An 18,364-nucleotide genomic window follows, 5' to 3' on the forward strand; every position below is an offset into this window, starting at 1 on the left:
GCACTGCGAACCTGCAAATAAATTATCTATGTATAAATATTGTACTGACTATAATACTGTCACAAATTATAATATGTATCTATGTAATATCCGCAGGTGTTGTGACAATTAATGGGGGACACAACTATGACATCACATAATACAATATTTCATTGATTCAAGAGGAGGAAAACATGAAGAGGAAAAAAATGATGCTGATCTACCTTCGATTTTTGAATAAAAGAGAAAGAATTAGGAAAAAGAAAATTGAAGAGAGGAGAACAGAGAAAATCAAAAATTGAATAAAGGAGCTCCGAATTGGAGAAAAGAAAAGAAAACAGAAGAGAAGGGAGGAGAGAAAACAGAACAGAGCGTTTAAAGAAAATGAAGAAAATGAAAACAATGAAGAAAATTTAGAATTTTATTAAAAGTTTTGATATTTTAATTTTTATCCTAAATTTACAAATATTTCAAACCAACCTCATTTCTTTATAATTAACCCCTAATTATATATTTATAACAAAAATAAAAATAAAAAATATAAATTCCCTGTAAAAGAATGGGAAGATCTTTCAGTTCGTAAAAGCTCCTTCGTTCAACTCTCAAACATCCTTTTAGCTCATTTTCCCTGGACACCTTCTTCCCCTTCTCTCTTTTTCATCGGATTATTACGGGAGGATTTTTGATACTTTTCTTAGGCATATATACCTGAGTGAACTCAAGAGGTCGGTTTTGTGGGTTTATTTTAACTTAGAAAATGATCCTTGCTTCTTGATTTTTTGAGCCTTTGCCATTCTTAAATGACAAGTGATCAAAAAACTATCTTCTTTACTGGGTTTTCACTTCAGGTGCATCCTTATCATTTTCTTTTCTCTCTATGTATATGTGTTTTTGACTACCCAAGGCCAAATGAATTTGCTTATATTGGTGTAGCTCTTGAGATCTTAGTGATTTAAGCTAGATTTTCCTTTTTTTTTGGGGGGGGGGGGTTCTGGTTGTTTGGCTCTTGGGTTTGAGAAGTGTTCTGTATATATGTTTTTTTAGAGGGTTGTTCTATGTATGTGGAAAGAAAGATTAGGGTTTATTAGTGTTATTTTCAAGATTATATCTGTAACTTTTTTATTTATGAAAAGCTATTTTTTTTCTCATTAAGGAAGAATGGATAAGTTTAAGGTATGAAATGCCTTTTATTCTCCTCTTAGTGGGTACTTAAGACTGTGGCCTAAAACTGTAAAGCAATTATGGAAGTAGGATATCTCAAGAAATTATTGGATGATGCTATATATATGTAAATATGAAATTTTCCTGCATCTTTATTATCTTTCCTATTGTGAGGTAGAATTTTTTAAGGCCTGGAAATGAGTGGATTTGAAGCTCCATTTCTTTTCAATTTTTCAAGTGGTAAACTAGGGTGAGACAAGTATGAAAGAGAGGCATTTTAGGATATCTTATTCCGATTCTTTCCTTGGATTCTACAGATGAGAGTTGCTTTGGGTATAAGTAGCGAGACCTTGCATTTAATCTGCTAAGGTCCCTTACGGCCTTATCCCAGATTACCCTTTGCAAGATTATCAGTTGTCTACTATTAAAGAATGACAAAAGTCTCACATTGGTGGTTAATGAGACAGGTGGATTCCTTGTAAGGCTTCTTTCCTTTGAGCTAGCTTTTTGAAGTGTGAATTAAGCCTAAGACCTAATTTAACATCTACCCTGGAAATGGTTATTAGGCTTGCATTTCTCTTGATATATGAGTTGTACCTGGCTATATGTTTATTTAGTGCTTCTCCAACAAGAAATGATGCATTTGGACTGCCTTCTGGAGGATACAAAGGACCTCTCTGTCTGTTGTAGTACCTCTTTCTTAGTAATAGAATCCAAGCTTATATATGAATTTTTGTTTTCTTTATAAGGTGGTTTTGGATTTTATGGTGTTGCATTATCTCTTTTGCGCTAACCCATGGTTTGATCTGGTGTAGGTATTGGCACATCTTAATACTTATGTGACCAGCTCAATTGGTGTACCATCAGCGTTCCTGTTACAAGTCGGAACAAGTCCCCATGTTGCCGGATGGTTAGTGGAGTCATGACTTGTGTAAAGATTGTCAATCGTCTCAAGGGTAAAGCACTGGGTTCATGAAAGTTCTTATGTTAGACTTTCCTTTATCTGGTAGGAGATTGGGAAACATAAAATTTTGCACTGTGCCCTCCACCTCTCACCTAAAATCCACCTGGCTTGCTTTTCTTGGGATTTCTGTTTTGTCTTCTAACTAATGTCATCATAGGTGTTACTAGTATTGTAGAAGTGTGAGTATGAAGTAGTATCAACATGTCTGTAAAACATCAATACAATTAGGATTAAGGATATTTTGGACTTTTGATACTGCTTTCTAATGCTACGTCAATAGACACGTAGGTATGAATTGTTTCTTCGCATTTCTATTTTTGCTCTCATCACTGTACCCTGCGTCTCATTCTCTCTTTTTCCTTTTTTCAATAAAATTCTTATCTATGTCAGGTTTTATCCTAAGCTTTGTGAGATGCAGAAGATACGGAGTTAATTAGCAGCCCCATGTACAACGGTGTTTGGTGAAGATAGGTACAAAATTTGGCCCTAATTTGTGTCTGGTAAGGTTTTTTACTCCAATTTATTTTTGCTTATTGCACTTGTTTGCTGGTAATTTCTTGCTTAATTGTACCTCACCTATATATGCATGTATGTTTGTGAATGTTCGTGTATGATTTTGGATAAAAATTAAAGTATTAGTTATATGCAATTATTGCTGGGTATGATCTTTTCACCAAATTGTGCTTTTATCTCCCCTGTTCTGAAGGAAATATATAAGATGGCATTACACATACATTGTTTACACAATTCTGGCCATTTCTTTTTGTTAATGTGGTTAGAACTAACAATCATTGAAGTGAAATATGCATCCAATGTGTTTGACGGTATTCCCGACTCATTTTATTTGGAGTGATGTTCTCAAATTCTATTTTGTAATAATGACGACAACAACAACAATCAGGGCTGTAGAGAAACCTTTTTTTAGTTGTCATATATAAATTGAATAATTATAACATACTCAATGTAATCCTACAAATGAAGTCTCGAAAAGATAGGATGTACGTAGACCTTATGAAATAAGAATGTTAATAATAAAAATATTCAATGAAGAAATATAATATAAAGTTGAAATAATAGAATCTAGCTCAAAATTTAAAAAGTTTATATAATGACACTAGCATGAATTTATTGCATTGCTTAAAATTTAAAGAGTACATCAAAAAATAAATTTGATCTTTTTATAAACACAAAATAATAGATTTTGCATAATGCAAAATGTTTGATCGTTAGGTAGACGTTAGAATGTTCAATAATGAGATAATAAAAATTGATTGGGGAATAAAAAAGGTAAATGTAGGAATTGTAATGTGGGTTCATGATAATCACCAAGATATAAATAAGTTAATAAAATAGGTCGCCACTTAAAAAAAAATGCTACAATTAATTAAATACTATTCAATTTCTCAATTATTACAACGACTTCCACATTAAATAAAGTAAACAAATACTATATATATACTTTAGGAAAAATTTGGGGCCCTAAAAAATTTGAGGCCCCAAACGGTTGCTTTAGTGGCCTTATGGTCGAGACGGCCCTGACAACAACATACCCAATAAAATCCCACAAGTGAAGTCTGGAGATGGTAAGATGTACGCAGACCTTACCACTATCTTATTGAGATAGAGAGATTGTTTTCGAAAGACCCCCGACTAAAAATTATCAGCCACAAAATAAGAGAGAAAAACAATATATATAGATAACATAATGTCTAAAGCGGGATGCGATGCAGATTTTACAAGGCAAGAACAATAACAATTATAAATAATGTGATAAGACAAGAACAACAACAATAACAAATAATGTGCTAATCGAAATGCAAAAGCATCATAGCTAAAAAGACTCGCCTAGACCTAAGACCACCCTAAACCGTCATGAGGCAAGACAACATTCTACCCCTACTAGCCTTCTACCCTAATCTGTGACCTTCACTTCTTTCTATCTAAGGTTATGTCCTCGATGATATAGAGTTGTGTCATATCCTGTCTAATTACCTCTCCCCAATAATTTTTCGTTCTACCCTCAACCCCTACCCCTACGCAAAACCCCCAAATATAACCGTTCGCACCTCCTGACTGGGGCGTCGACCCCTTTTCTCTGCACATGTCCAAACCATCTCAGTCTCGCTTCTCTCATCTTGTCTTCCACAGAGGCCACACCCACCTTCTCTCGAATAATCTCATTCCTAATCTTATCATTCCTAATATGTCCACACATCCATCTTAGCATCCTCATTTCTGCAACATGCATCTTCTAGACATGAGCGTTCTTTATTGGCCATTACTCCACTCCATATAACAATGACTGTCTAACCACCATTTTGTAGAACCTACCTTTAAGTTTAGCTGGTATCGTCTTATCGCACAGGACTCTAGAGGCAAGCTTCCATTTCCTCCATGCTGTCCCAATGCGATGCGTGACATCATCATCGATGTCCCCACTACTCTCCCACTACTCTGGATGACGGATCCAAGGTATTTAAAGCATCCTTTCTTGGGGATAGGTTGAGTGGCAAGCCTCACTTCCATGTGCTCTCCATACCTCGCAACACTGAATTTGCACTTTAAGTATTCTGTTTTGGTCCTGCTCAATTTGAACCCTTTGGATTCTAGAGTTTGTCACCAAATCTCCAACCTATCATTAACTCTATTCTGAGTCTCATCAATCAAAACTATGTCATCTGCAAATAGCATACACCATGACACCTCCTCCTGCATAGATTGAGTCAGCTCATCCATCACTAAGGCAAAAAGAAAAGGACTCAACATGGATCCCTGATGTAGTCCTATCACAACAGGAAAATGCTCCGAGTCACCTCCCACCGTCCTAACCTGAGTCTTGGCTCCATCATACATGTCTTTTATCACCCTAATATATACCATCGAGACACCTTTAGCCTCCAGACACTTCTAGAGAACATCCATCAGAATTTTGTCATAAGCCTTAATGAACACCATATAAAGATCCCTCTTTCTTTTCTTAAATGTCTCCACCAGTCTCCGCATAAGATGAATTGCTTCAGTAGTCGACCGCCCTATCATGAAGCTAAATTGATTATCTAAAATTGTCACTCCTCTCCTCACCCTCATCTCCACCACTCTCTCTTATATCTTCATAGTGTGACTTAGCAATTTGATACCCTTGTAACTATTACGGTTTTGGATATTACCCTTGTTATTGTACAATGGAACCATATTACTCCACCTTCACTCATCGGGCATCTTACCTGTCTTCAAAATAACATTAAACAACCTAGTCAACCACTCCAAACCTGCCTTGTCAGTGCTCTTCCAAAAGTCCATCGGAATCTCATCGAGCCCTATCTCCCTCCCCCTTCTCATCTTACTAATAGTATGTCTAACCTCCTCAATCCTAAAACACCTATAGTACCTAAAGTCCCCGAAGACTATGAGAATGCGCCAAATCACCCAGTACAATGTCTCTGTCACCATTTTCATTTAAGAGTTTGTGGAAATAAGCTTGCCACCTTTGCTTGATAGAGGTGTCATCAACTAACACTTCACCTTCCTCGTCCTTGATGCACTTTACTAGATCTAAGTCGCGGGATTCTCTCTCTCATTTTGGCGAGCCTATACAATCTCTTATCCCTATCTTTTTCTCCCAACTCAACATATAAGCGTTCAAAAGCTGTTGTTCTAGCATTGGTAACCGCCAACTTCGCTTCCGTCTTCGTCGTCTTTTATATATCTTTAAGCCTACGTTTCTCATCCTCATCCACGCATTCCAACCACTTCGTGTAAGCAATCTTCTTAGCTTTCACTTTGCCTTAAACTTTTCATTCCGCCACCAATCTCCTTGACGACAACCAAAGCTTCCTCTCGATACCCCTAGAACCTCGGTAGCTACTTTTGTAATGCAACAAGCAGTCATGTCCCACAAGTTGTTCACATCCCCGCTACTACTCCACGCCCCCAAACCAATCAACTTCTCCCCCATCTCCCGAGACATGGCGGGAGTCAGGCCCCCCTCATCTAATCCTCGGTCGATCATACAGGGGTTTCTTTCTCCTATCCTCTTAATCTCCAAGTCCATCACCAAAAGTCTATGTTGGGTAGAAATATTTTCACTCGGAATAACTTTGCAATCCTTACAAAGGCCACTATAACCCTTCTGGAGGAGTAAGTAGTCAATCTGAGTCCTAGCTACCGTGCTACTAAAGGTAACCAATTGGTTTTCCCTCTTCATAAAACACGAGTTCACAATAACCAACTCAAACGCTTTAGCAAACTCTAGGAGAAATGTCCCTCCACTATTCCTTTCCCCAAAACCAAAATCTCCATGGACATCATCAAAATCACTAGGAATTGTACCGATATGAACATTGAAATCTCCACCAATGAAATCAGCTAAATTAGCCAATGACACTGGTGATGATTCAAGTACAGTAATATTTGACGGAGTTTCGACCTTCATGGGATTTGTTGGTACCATGAAAAAAGGTTAGTTAACTCACTCTATAAATTCTGTCTTTATCAGGTCCCTCACGCTTGAGCTTATTGAGGAGCAACTACAAATGATTATATGTTAGAATTTTAGAAGTCTTAATCTCAATTTTATGCAATATGATGTCTTTGCAGGGTCTTTAGTTATGAAAAACCTAGTATTCTTTATAGACACATTCATCGTAGGTTCGTAGTTTATTGACATGTCTATGCCCCTTGACGTATAGAAACTGACTGTTAAGATATGAGAACAATGGAGTTTCTATAGGAGAGGCACTCACTGTCTATGAGTGTCTCCTATTTACGTAGATCCCATTGTAGATAAATTTTTGAGCAAATATTATTTTAAATGTTCGATATTATTTTTCGATGTCTTTGCTGGTTGTGGCTTTTCATTAAAGAAGGTAAGAAATGGTTCTGCTTGCACATATTAGTTTCGTGAAATTACTCTGGATGTGCTAGGCTATATTTCTGCGTTTTATTTGATGGTAATTGGAGATACCATGCGTCTCACTGGATGATAATTTGTATTCTTAAGGGAATGTGCATAAGATGGGAAAGCATGTGACAGTAAGACAATCTTTCCAAGGAGCAATGCCTAGTGGTAAAGCAAGCAAGACATTCAAAAGTTTTTCACAGAGCTAGGTCCAAAAGATGGCATTCAACCATCATCTCCACGAGCTCACATCTATAATGATCTAAGGGTAATTCCTTCCACATTTCTGGCCTACCACATATATATCCAATACTCAAACATGAAAAAACATAAGAAAGAAAAAAAGAGAGAAGTGAACGGGGCAGAATTACAAACTTGTGGAATTCACATTAAGATTCACTAAAGTTTCAACATTGTTTTCTTAGAAAAAATACGATCATTACATAATTAAAGTTTGCCACCCTACCAAGTACCAACACTTGCAGATTGATTAGATAATAACAACCACAACTAACTAAAGACTGATTAGATAGCAACAACAAAAACTAAAGACTAATAGTAGACGACGACAACGACAACAAACTAAACTGCTGCGCCTTTCATTGCCGCACTATGTTATTGCAAGATATAACTTTCATATTTTTTTGAAGTTATGCATATTTTGCTCGCTGTGGATATTGCACTTTAACATTTGCCAACTCATATCCTCTTCCCTAATAAACAAAACAAGAATTTAAAAGTTAAACATATGCCAATTTTAGTTTTAAAATAATTAAGAAAGGGAATTTGAATTAAATATCAATTTACCTCCAAAACTTCAATGTCCTCTGGATCAAAAAATAATTTCGGGAATATCTGAAGCATGAGCGTTTAGGAATGGTTTCCACTATAAAACAAATGAAACAATCATGGAAGCACTTTTCAATCACATTATTTATAAAAAAGATGAAAACAAGTTTATAAAAATATTGAAATAAGTCAAAAATGAATTAATAGCTTACCTTTGTAATTATTGAATCCTCGAAATTAGATTGAACATAGGGGTCAAACTGAATCAAAATCAAATCAAATGTGGGAAGCTTCAAATTTAGTCTCATATTGCATCTCCTCTCATTTCCCACTTGTTGAACTGAATCTCTTTGGACTTCAGGTCCAAAATTGAGTGGATTACATTATATCATTATGAAATATTTGATTGAAAATATTAATAAGGTTAAGAACATTATGAAATAATATCACCTGTATTAATAAAATCACTCAACTTGTATTTTAGCAATCTTAAAAAATCATCACGTGAGCGTCATCACAATTTAAACTTTGCTAAATGAAAAGTACATACATCATCACCGATCACATTCAATAGTTCTGATAAAGGGCATAAAGGTGATCTTGGATTAGCATTCGCGACTCTTCTCACAATATTCCCTAATATTAGGCAATTTATGGAAGATGGCTCTTTGTTCGATTTTGTGGCAATTCTTCATGTCCAAAAAAGAAATGCAAGCAGCATGAGATATATTGAGAAATATATATTAATATGTGCCCATCGCGAAGTTGACCACTTAAGCTTAAACACAAACTCCACCGATCAAACGATATATTGTAGTATAGAAGCAACTAATTTTATGCAGTGCTCTATAGTCACGAAGCCAATGTGGTGTTTTAACCCCAAGAAACCCCTATCAACTTGAGTCGACCTTATGAAATTTGACTATTTTTTTCAGCACTTTCGTCACAACCTCAATACTCACACAAAAGCGAGCACTTAGAGATGTAAACAGTGTTAATTTGGAGACAATTTGTCTTGTAGTTCGAACACTGCTTCTAAAAAAGTTATCATAGGTCACTCCTCCTTCGAAAGCTACATTCATCATGTGTATGATTTCCACTAATTTGTTCTTTTCGAAACGAATTTCGATACAAAGTTGCTAGTAAGGTGAGTATGATAGCTTCGAGAAAGATTGTAGCTAAAAGAAACAAAATCATTTTTCTTCTTTGTCGCTAGTAGTGAGTGCTCATTGAGATATATCAATGGTTAGCCGCATCTTCCTTATATCTGGTTAGAGCTGTCAATAAGGCCTATGCCCGTTTGGCCAACTCGATCCAACCTGTGATTTGATAGGGCTGGACTAAAATTTTTAGAGTCAATTTAAGAGTAGATTTTTTTTTTGCCCAACCCAAATAAGTCCGCTAGCATGTGGGGCTTAAGGAATATGTGTTGGGTTGGTCCATGTGCCAAAACTAAATAAATAAAATAAGATAAGATGTTAAAAATAACAAGAAGAGTCCAAACTTGAAGTCTTAAACCATGCATATGAATATTATAAAATTCGAAAACCCAAATATCAAAAATGTTTTCTTATACGGTTGTATCTAAAATATTTACATAAAATGACAATGATTTTAGATTGAAGTCATACAATCAAATATTTACTTGAAACCAAACTTAAGAAGTATTATTAACATGATTTTATTTATGAATTTGAGACTTGGTTAACAAATAGTAAACACCACGTGATATTGTCTTGTTGATATTTATGTTAACATTTTAAAATTTAAATTTAAATTATAAAAAATATAATCTTTTCAAAAAAGTAGGCTGGCTCGGCTCGATCCGTAGCCCACTTAGTTGTGAGTTGGGCCAAGTGTTTTTTGGCTCGTTAAAATAATGGGTCAGTCTGACTTGACTCATACAGTTTCAAAGCATGTATGGGCTAGTTCGGATGTGCTGGGCCAGCCCGTATTGACAACTTTACTTTTGATTATCAATGGTTAGCTCGGTGAGTAAGCGCGAATCCTTTAAGTTATTGCGCTAGCTTTACTTTTCTTACATAAAATCTTCTCATATACAGTGTAAATCTTTGCATGTCAGAAATCTGATTTAAATATATTGGGCAAATTTTCACAGATCGAGAAAGGCTAATTTGTTTGACAACATATGCCTATATTTTAATTCATTAACTACGCCTAAAGCGTGATCAAAAGTTAGATCGATAATAATTAACAAGGTTGTCACACCCCGATCTCAAGAGGGTGTGATGGGCACCCGACCCCATGCTCGGAGCCGAGCGAACCCGCTAACTCATAGTACATACTTAATCTATTTAGACTTTTACATCAATAAGAAATAAAAAAAACATAGCTAAGCTTTCCCAATCTATCATCCCATAAAACTCGTGACATACTACATAATAACATATCGGCTGGTGACGCTGCTTACAAAGCTGACACTCTATACCCACGACTCTGTCTGCAAGGTTTCTAACTTCGAATGAAACATCATAGCGTTTATAATCTGACTCGGCAGCACCCCAGGAACAAGTGGAGTTGCTAACTCCGCTGGAACATCTTCTATAATAGCTTCTACTTGTCTAGGTGTACCTGCATGGCATGAAACGCAGCCCCCAAAGAAAAGGGGGTCAGTACGAGTAATGTACCGAGTATGTAAGGCATGAAAATCAGCATAATAAAGAACATAAGGTATGAACAACCATATCGTAGAATCATAGACATATAGTGAGATAAGAGAGTAACCTGTACATATGAGTGCCCTTTTAGGCCGGATGCCATGCATGCTTGTCTTATCATAAAAAACATTTCTTTTTCATATTCATAGAAAATAGAAGTCATATCACCGAACAACGTCGGCGTGCCCACATATGTCCCGTGTCCGGGCATCCCACGTCCAGGATGAAAATTACTCCAACTGATCAGGTGGGAATGCGTCTATAGCGCCACATATACACCTCCCCATATCCCCCATATACATATACATATACATATACATATAGACAGCATGCAGGAGAGCTCAACGAAAGTCATGTATCTATCGGAGTGACGAAAGGTCGGTAACCTCCGATTATATTATGAATTAATCACGGTCGCTTTGTCTCACCTTGAAGGAACAATTATTATAGGATGAGACTATCAACGAAAGATAATATTAAGAGAACGTAGAATAAGGTCACAATCTTATAAGATGCCAAATCGTATACATATCCACATAGGACCAATTTCCAAGACTTATAGAATAATCGGAATGAGCTATGATTCACAAATCAAGATAAGAGTCATGTCAAGTACCTTTCGAAAATTACCATGGATTATATCAAAATAAAACTTTTGGAATCATATACACATATCTAAGCACGAGAAAATATCCTTTGGAAACTCAAGAAAATTGGCCATCCTAGTGGCTCTACGAATAAGACTTCCTTGAAATTGTATAAAATGCCATATACTTATTTCATAAAAATCATGCCAAAAGAAAGAGTAGCTCTATATATTTATGTCAAAACATGCCAAGGAAAAGAAGGGTAAACCTTACATAGATGAAGCTATTCTTATCTTAGCCATCATAGACATATTCTCATCATCGACATCATCAATGTCGTTGTAAAACATATCCATCGTCATTGTCATAAAAGCTTGTAATACTGTAAACCTTTATTTTGGGAAACTATAGACATTTTGGAAACATTGACGGGTTATAGGAAAAGTAGTCATCTCCTTGGGACCATTGACACCTAGCTTTTGAAAACAAAGAAAATATGGAAGCACTTATGAAATCATGACATCGGGAACATGCCTTGAAAGAAAAGGGTAAGTCTTACATACTTATGCCAAAGACATGCCAAAAGAAGGAACGGTTAGCTTTACATACCTGTACCGCGCCTTACTAGCTTTTCTTATTCTTCCAACTTGTTAGTCTACATTCAAGAGAGTTGACATAGTCATTAGATTCATCACCATATACTTGTCTTAATCCTTCAAACAAATTAATTTCTAATCTGCCGAAATTTTGGCAGCATCTCCCCTATAAATACACCATCCCCGAGATCTCAACTCGGCCACCATGTCAACAATCATATCAACAACAACAACCAGCAGTATATATACAATCAAATCACCTCCACTTTAAACAACACAAGCTCCAAACAACTAGCATAAAACTACGATACCAAAATAGAGTTTTTAACCTTTATTTCGTAAAATCTTTAACCATACCAAACGGGGGGTCGTGTGGCTGCAACCAGCAGCAACCGCACCCTTTTTAAAACACTTTAAAGCCCTGCAACATACAATCCAACCAGCTGCACCCGCATCGCCACAACGACAACACACTACGCGACTTCGATTTAACTACTATGACTTTAATTTAGTAGTTTCCAACATCATGCCTCCTTATACATTTTCTCAGCTTCCAGCCATATTTAGGACACGTAATACACCTCATAACCACATCATAAACTCAAATTTTAAAGGAGAGACCTTACCTTTCCCGAAACTCTCCAAAACTTGCCTCGGAAGCTCTCCTAGCGCGGCTAAAACTTTGGGGCTGTTCGGTGACGTTTTTGGGCTGCTCCAAACCATAAATTTACGTTACCAATACCTTCATAACACCTTGGTACACCCTAGATAATTAATTCACGAAGCAAAATCGGAGACTTACCTTTTTTTTCCCTTGGCCGAACCTATTCTTTCTCTAGCTTCAAGTTTCTTCTCTTCCTTTCTCTCTAGAACTCTCTTGAATCCTCTTGTTGATAAAGAAAACTTAATGGATAAATATGACTTAAAAGTCATCAACATATATATATATATATAAGCCACTTAATTAATGGGCTAAGTTCCAAGACTTGGGCCCTTTTCTTGTGTTGGGCCTCTCTTATTATTTGATTTCTTTCCAAGCCCAATCCCTTGGCCCATATGTTTTCATAAACTACATTTTGTGAACTTCCAACTTATATATATATATATATATATTTATTTATTTTCCTTATTCTTTTTTTTTTCAATATTTCCATCTCCAAAATTCCATAACCAACTTATGTATCAAACAAGACCAAAACGTACCATTATCCTTCACTTGTTACAATTATTCCAAATGTCCAAATGTACAAAAATATGGGTTGTAACAAAGGTTTCGATTATTTTAAGTTGTTTCATATACTTAATAAAATTTTCTCATATATAGTGTAAAAATCTTTGCATGCCAGAAAACTAATTTAAATATACTGGACAACTTTTCACAGATCGAGAAAGGCTTATTTGTTTGACAGCATGTGTATATATTTTAATTCATTAACTACGCATAAAGCGGGATCAAAAGTTAGATCGATAATAATTACCAAGGGTTTGATTATTTTAAAATTGGTTCAAAGATTTTAAGGTTTCTGTCTTTAGCTAATCTCTCTTTTATCTCATCTCTTAAAATTTTGTCATTTGTGGTCAGTAAATAGGTTCTTTTTCTTCTTACACTTGACCTTTTATTTTTCTCTTTAGGGTGTCTTAATTCTAAGTTGCTCTCTTCTTTAGATAAAGAGACACTAGTAAAAGATAGAAACTTAGGAAAATTTTGAAACAACTTCAAAGTATTCATATATTAAATATTCCTAGCATTTTGGGTAACATTTTTTAGGTCAACTCAGAATTTAGGATAGAGAAAACTAGCAGATTAATTCTAAGAAGAAAAAGAAACTATTTATTGAACACAAATGACAGAATTTTAAAAGATGAGATAAAAGAGAGACTAGTAAAAGACAGAAAACTAAAACACTTTGATTAAACTTAAAAATAATCAAACCCTTGTTAATTATTATCGATCTAACTTTTGGTCAAACTTTAGGCGTAGTTAATGAATTAAAATAAATTAGTCTTTATCGTGAAAAGTTGCTCAATATAGTTAAATCAATTTTCTGGTATGCAAAGATTTTTGAGAAGATTTTATGTAAGAAAAGTAAAGCTAGCCGAGGGCAATAATTTTAAAGGATTCACGCTTACTCACAGGGCTAACCATTGATATATCAAAAGTAGAGTTGTCAATATAGGCTGGCCCAGCTTATACAGGCTTTGAAATTTTATTAGTCAAGTCAGGCCGATTCATTATTTTGGCGGGTCAAAAAATAGTCGGTTCAATCCAATACTGTGTGGACTATGGGCCGCGCTGGGCCAACCCAATTTTTTAAAAAGATTATATTCTTTATAATTTAAATTTAAATTTGAAAATGTCAACATAAATATCGACAAAACAATATCACATAGTGTTTACTACTTGTTAACCAAGTCTCAAATTCATAAATAAAATAATCTTAATAATACCTATTAAGTTTGGCTTCAAGTAAGGATTTGGTTGCATGACTTTAATCTGAAATCATTGTCATTTTATGTAAATATTTTGGAAACAACCGTATAAGAAAATATTTTTAATTTTTGAATTTTATAATATTAATATGCATGGTTTGAATTTTGGACTCCTTTTGTTATTTTATTTTTATTTGGTCCAAGGGCCCGTCCAACCCATATTTCTTAAGCCCGACATGCTAGCAGGCTTATTCGGATCGGACTAAAAAAATTTTATTCTTAAATTGGCTCTAAATTTTTTAGCGCAACCCTTTCAAATCACGGATTGAGTTTGGCTGACCCAACGGGCCTAGCCTTATTGACAACTCTAATCAGAGGTAAGGGGGAGGCGGCTAACCATTGATATATCTCACCGCACACTCATTACTACCCACAAAGAAAAATATGATTTTATTTCTTTTAGCTACAATCTTTCTCAGAGTTATCATACTCACATTATTAGCCACTCTTTGTATCGAAATTCCTTTAGGAAAGAACAAATTAGTGGAGTTCATGCACATGACAAATGTAGCTTTCGAAGGAGGAGTGGCCTATGGTTACTTTTTTAGAAGCGGTGTTCGAACTACAAGAGAAATTATCTCTAGATTAACATTGTTTACGTCTCTGAATGCTCTCTTTTGTGTGAGTATTGAGGTTGGGACGAAAATGGCCAAAAAAGGTCAAATTTCACAAGGTCGACTCAAGTTGATAGGGGTTACTTGGGGTTGAAACAACACATTGCTTCGTGATTATAGAGCACTGCATAAAACTAGTTGCTTCTATACTATAATGTATTGTTTGGTCGACGGGGTTTGTGCTTAGGCTTAAGTGGTCAACTTCGCGATGGGCACATATTGATAGATATTTCTCAATATATCCATGCTGCTTGCATTTATTTCTTGAACATGAATAATTGCCACAAAACCGATCAAAGAGCCCTCTTCCATAAATTGCTTAATATTTGAGAATATCGTGAAAAGAGCTGTGAATGCTAATCCAAGATCACCTTTACGCCCTCTATTAGAACTATTGAATGTGATGATGTATGTGCTTTTCATTTAACTAAGTTTAAATTGTGATGTTTCTCACATGATTTTTTTTAAAGATATTTAAAATACAAGTTGAGTTATTTTATTAATAGAAGTGATTTTATTTCATAATTTTCTTAATTTATTAGTATTTTTAATCAAATATTTCTTAATGATAGAATAATTCACTCAACCTTGGAGATGTGGAGCTTTAATCTTACTGTAAAGTCTAAAAATATTCAATTCAACATGTGGGAAATAAGAGGAGATAGTAGCAATATCAGACTAAATTAGAAGCTTTCCACATTTGATTTGATTTTGATTCAGTTTGACGTTTATGTTCAATCTAATTTCGAAAATGCAATAATTACAAAGGTGAGCTAATAATTCATTTTGACTTATTCCAATATTTTATAAATTTGTTTTCCATCCTTTTTTCCTTCTAATAATGTGAGTGCTTCTATGATTATTTCATTTGCTTTATAGTGGAAGTCATTCCTAGATGCTCATGCTCCAGTTATTTACAGAATTTTATTTGCAAGAAAAGCTATTGGTGAGAGGTAAATTGATAGTTCATTCAAATTTCCTTTCTTAATTATTTTAAATTTAAAATTGACATATGTTTAAGTTTTAAATTCTTGTTTTGTTTATTAGAGAAGAGGATATGGGTTGACATATGTTAAGTGCAACATTCACAGCGAGCAAAATATGTATGACTTTCTAGAAAAAAAATTGAAAGTTATATCTTGCAATAACATAGTGTGACAATCAAAGGGGCAACAATTTAGTTTGTTGTTGTTGTCGTCGTCAACTGATGTCTTTAGTTTTTTTATTGCTATCTAATCAGTCTTTAGTTAGTTGTGGTGGTTGTTGTCTAATCAGTCTGCAAGTGTTGGTACTTGGTAGGGTGGCCAACTTTAATTATGTAATGATCGTATTTTTTCTATGAAAATAATGTTGAAACTTTAGTTGACTTAATGTGGATTCCACAAATCATTAATTCTCTCTATTCATTTTTTTTTTCTTTCTTATGTTCTTTCATGTTTGAGTATTAGATTTATATGTGTTAGGGCAGAAATGTGGAAGGAAATACCTTTAGATCATTATAGTTGCGTGCTCATGGAAGGGGATAATTGAATGCCACCTTTTGGACCTAGCTCATGTATAAAACTTTTGAATGTCTTGCTTGCTTTACTATTAGCCATTGTTCCTTGGAATGATTGCCTTACTGTCACATGCTTTCCCTTCTTATGCACTGTCCCCTAAGATTACAAATTATCATTTAGTGAGACACATGTTATCTCCAATTATCATCAAATAAACAGCAGAAACATAGCCTAGCACATTTAGAGTAACTTCATGTGTAAGCTGAATCATTTTTTACCTAGTTTAAACTTTAAAGAAAAGCCACAACCAATTTGATTAAATTCTTAAAGCGGTATAGCACAAATAAATTACCATCTTTCTGCCTTTACGGTATCATGTTAAGTAAAGGGACCAGAAATTCATAAGAACAGTGATCCAATTAGACAGATTAAAAAATAAATATATGATCAGCTTACAGCAATGCACAACAATACTTCATAATAATTGTAAATTGATTAAGCTATCAAACTAATATTTTAAACATTACTTCATAGTCCCTTCCACTATCACTAATATGATATGCAAGTCAAATTAATATCTAAATTTTGTGCAATACCGTCTCATGAAATAGGGCAAAGATTATTAATAACCAAAAAGGGTAATAGCTGGTAATGTTGACTCACAGAACATAATCATTAATGAATCTGTTGTATTCTCTAAACAAAGCACTACTTCATTTCGATATCTTGTCAACAAAGAAGTTATTTTTTTATGGAATTACACCAACGAGAAAATGATGTTGCGAAAATAAGCAAACTCCTTCATTATGCCATGATTTCCATGCAAATATAAAAAGAAAATGATCAAGGAAAGACTTTTAGAAACTATATAACGATCTAATACACTAGAAGGAAGAATCATCCCAATATTTATAGCGCTATCCATATCATGATCAACATTAGATGGTGGACCACAATGGAAAGTGGACGACCTTACTTGCTCGTCGATAGAGCACATAACCTTAGGTATCTTCCTGATTTTAAATGTAGTGACACCATGATATCATGTGAAATGAGAGAAAACCCTTATCGAATTGTTGCTAACAGACAAGTGAGGCTTGCTCAGTTGGTTAAGCACCTCCACCCACGACCGGTAGGTCCTGGGTTCGAGTCACATTGGAGGGGAAGTGTGGAAACACTATAAATCCTCCAAAATGGGGGGTAAAAAAAAAAGAAAAAAAAAAAATTGTTGCTAACAAGATACAAAAGAACAAAATACTTCTGACTACATATTGGGATTCCGATACATTAACAGATAATCAATTATGCTCAATGAAATGACAACATTGGCCATTATACAAGTTTAGAAGCACTCAACTAATTATCATTTTTCAGTATACAAAAAAGGGGCAGAGAGTTGTTGGAAAGGGAGAAGCTAAATAGAGAAACAATAGTCAACAACAAGAAGTATGCTGGCACAATCCCGTTCTACAGAAATCCTGAACCGAAAATGTTAAAGAGACATTATTGAAGAGCTCCTTTTGCTCCAAGGCGCTGATATGGATCATGAACAAGAAGCCTACAGTAAAACTCTACCACTGTATTAGATCATCCAGCAGACAAAAATCACGAACATCATATGATTGAATTTGTAGCTCAAGTTGTGTTTTCCCACATGAATGACACTATATATTAATGTATCAAATGAAAAATAAATGGAAACAACATCAATAATGTCCAAGGAGAAAATTGCAGTGTGGACTTTTCATGACGTAATATCAAGCAGGGGTAACTGAAGTGAGGAGTCATTAAAGTAGAAATGATAAATATAAAATTGGTATCCAAACGCACTGAAAATGTGGCTCTGGGAGAACACCTAGGAGCTGGAACACCATTTTGAGGTGAAAACACCTAGGAGCTGGAACACCATTTTGAGGTGAAAACTTACAAGAAGAATTGAGACATTTGTTATCCTAATAATCAAACTACAGGCACCAAAAGATTAATTACCTACCGCCAACCTAGTCTATGCAAAATCTATGTTTGTTCGTTAATACAAAATGAATACCTAGAAAGAATATCAAAGCTTTCCTATGATCACAATATGACAGAATAATATCAAACAATCGCA

General features: G+C 34.9%; 2 long non-coding RNA genes across 5 annotated transcripts; one reads left to right on the top strand and one right to left on the bottom strand.

The window, feature by feature from the left end:
* Positions 1-566: 566 nt before the first annotated feature.
* On the top strand, positions 567-7,473 carry LOC129877838 (uncharacterized). Of its 3 annotated transcripts, XR_008763631.1 has the most exons (5): positions 567-827; positions 1,458-1,618; positions 1,956-2,096; positions 2,495-2,604; positions 7,104-7,473. It is a non-coding gene; the product is annotated as an uncharacterized LOC129877838 (long non-coding RNA). The 3 variants fall into 3 exon arrangements; XR_008763629.1 differs by lacking the exon at positions 1,458-1,618; XR_008763630.1 differs by lacking the exon at positions 1,458-1,618 and having other exon boundaries at positions 567-704.
* Positions 7,474-9,544: 2,071 nt separating this feature from the next.
* Positions 9,545-12,555, bottom strand: LOC129876951 (uncharacterized). Of its 2 annotated transcripts, XR_008763441.1 has the most exons (4): positions 12,454-12,555; positions 12,278-12,360; positions 11,665-11,710; positions 9,545-10,382 (listed from the first exon to the last, which is right to left on the bottom strand). It is a non-coding gene; the product is annotated as an uncharacterized LOC129876951 (long non-coding RNA). The 2 variants fall into 2 exon arrangements; XR_008763440.1 differs by having other exon boundaries at positions 12,278-12,549.
* Between the last annotated feature and the right edge of the window lie 5,809 nt (positions 12,556-18,364).

This window comes from Solanum dulcamara, chromosome 12 (genome assembly GCF_947179165.1).
Source record: "Solanum dulcamara chromosome 12, daSolDulc1.2, whole genome shotgun sequence".
Lineage (NCBI taxonomy): Eukaryota > Viridiplantae > Streptophyta > Magnoliopsida > Solanales > Solanaceae > Solanum > Solanum dulcamara.